We start from the raw sequence: 2,375 nt of genomic DNA, 5'->3' as shown, positions 1-2,375 counted from the left end.
AACCCACCACCTTAGGTGTATGTGGCTGGCGCCTTAGCCGCTTGAGCCACAGGCACCGAGCCTTCCCTCCCAAACTTAAAGCAACCATTAATCTATTTTGTCTATAGATTTGCCTACTGTGGAAATTTTATACAAATGGAATTATGCAATATGTGGCCCTTTGTATCTGGCTTCTTTCACTGAACCTTATGTTTGCAAGGTTGGATGGGGAACTTGCAGCATCAAGGCACCATATTGTACCTTCAGATCCCCACCTGTGACCCCTAAACCAAATCTGAACTTTCACAGAACAGATTCCTTTATTAAAAGTATTTGTTTTGGGCGGCACCCATAGCTCAGTTGGTAGGGCGCTGGCCACATGCACCAGGGCTGGTAGGTTCGAGCCCAGCCTGGCCTGCTAAAAACAAAAAAATAGCCCGGCACTGTGGAAGCGCCTGTAGTCCCAGCTACTCAGGAGGCTGAGGTAAGAGAATTGCTTAAGCCCAAGAGTTTGAGGTTGGTTGACACCCATAGCTCAGTGAGTGGATCGGGCACTGGCCACATACACAGAGGCCAGTTAAAACAACAATGACAACTGGAACAACCAAAAAAATAGCCAAAACAAATAGCCAGGCATTGTGGCAGATGCCTGTAGTCCCAGGTACTTGGGAGGCTGAGGCAAGAGGCAAGAGAATTGCTTAAGCCCAAGAGTTTGAGGTTGCTGTGAGCTGTGACACTACAGCACTCTACTGAGGGCGACAGCTTGAGACTGTCTCAAAAAAAAAAAGGATTTGTTTTGTAAAATTTGGATTCAGTCAAAAGGCCACATGTGACCTCAAGGCCTTGGGCTCCCCATCCCTGAGAAGATGAACCTTGAACCTGTTGGATCATATCCTGGAGCTCAGTCTTCGTTCTTCTAGTCTCACTGTGTCACCCTCCTTAGAGTGCTGTGGCATCACAGCTCACAGCAACCTCCAACTCTTGGGCTTAGGTGATTCTCTTGCCTCAGCCTCCCGAGTAGCTGGGACTACAGGTTCCTGCCACAATGCCCAGCTATTTTTTGTTGCAGTTTTGCTGGGGCCAGGCTTGAACCTGCAACCCTCAGTATATGGGGGCTGGCGCCCTACTCACTGAGGCACAGGCACCACCCGAGACAGTCTCTATTTTAAAAAGTTTTTTTAGGTTCAGTGCTTGCAGCCCAGCAGTTAGGGCACTTGCCACATACATACCCCAGAGCTGGCAGGTTCAAACCTGGCCCAGGGCCTGTCAAACAACAATGACAACTACAACAAAAAATAGCCATGCATTGGGTGGCACCTGTGGCTCAGTGAGTAGGGTGCTGGCTCCATATACAGGAGGTGGTGGGTTCAAACCCAGCCCTGGGCCAAAAACTGAAAAAAAAAAAAATAGCCAGGCATTGTGGTGGGCACCTGTAGTCCCAGCTACTGGGAGGTTGAGGCAAGAGAATCACTTAAGCCCAAGAGTTTGAGGTTTCTGTGAGCTGTGACGTGACAGTGGTCTACTGAGGGTGATATCATGAGACTGTCTCAAAAATAATTTTTTTTTTCATTTAAAAAACTATAAAGGGAGGCCATACGCGGTGGCTCACACCTGTAATCCCAACATTTGGGAGGCAAAGGCAGGTGGACTGCCTGAACTCAAAGGTTTGAGACCAGCCTGAGCAAGAACAAGACCCCATCTCTGAAAATAGCCAGGCATTGTGGCAGGCCTGTTGTCCCAGGTACTTGGGAGGCTGAAGCAAGAGAATGGCTTAAGCCCAAGAGTTGGAGGTTGCTGTGAGCTATGGTGCCATAGCACTCTACCACAGGTGACAGAGTGAGACTCTGTAAAAAAAAAAAAAAATATATATATATATATATATATGTATATATATGTGTGTGTGTGTGTATGCATATATAATATATATGGAAGAAAGGCTCTAAAACCTAGGAATAGATAGTAATAAAAAAGGTTATTCTAAGAGTATCTGGGAATATGCTTAATAAGAAAGATGGAGAAAATATGAATGAAAAGATGGAGAAAAAAGAATATCTGAGCAAACAGAAAGATCTATTGAATTTGTTTTTTGTTTTTTGAGACAAGAGTTTCACTTTGTCACCCTCGGTAGAGAGCTGTGGCATCACAGCTCACAGCAACCTCAAACTCTTGGGCTTAAGCGATTCTCTTGCCTCAGCTTCCCAAGTAGCTGGGACTATAGGCACCCACCACAATGCCTGGCTATTTTTTTGTTGCAGTTGTCATTGTTGTTCTAGCTGGCCTTGGCTGGGTTTGAACCCACCTGCCTTGGTTATGTAACCTCACTCTATCTACTGAGCTAGGAGTGCCGCCTGCATTTGTTGTTGTTGTTTTTTGTTTTTGTTTTTATTTTTTTTTTT

This window comes from Otolemur garnettii, unplaced genomic scaffold (genome assembly GCF_000181295.1).
Source record: "Otolemur garnettii isolate 467f Iridium unplaced genomic scaffold, OtoGar3 scaffold00261, whole genome shotgun sequence".
Classification (NCBI taxonomy): Eukaryota; Metazoa; Chordata; class Mammalia; order Primates; family Galagidae; genus Otolemur; species Otolemur garnettii.
This window is presented reverse-complemented; position numbering follows the sequence as displayed.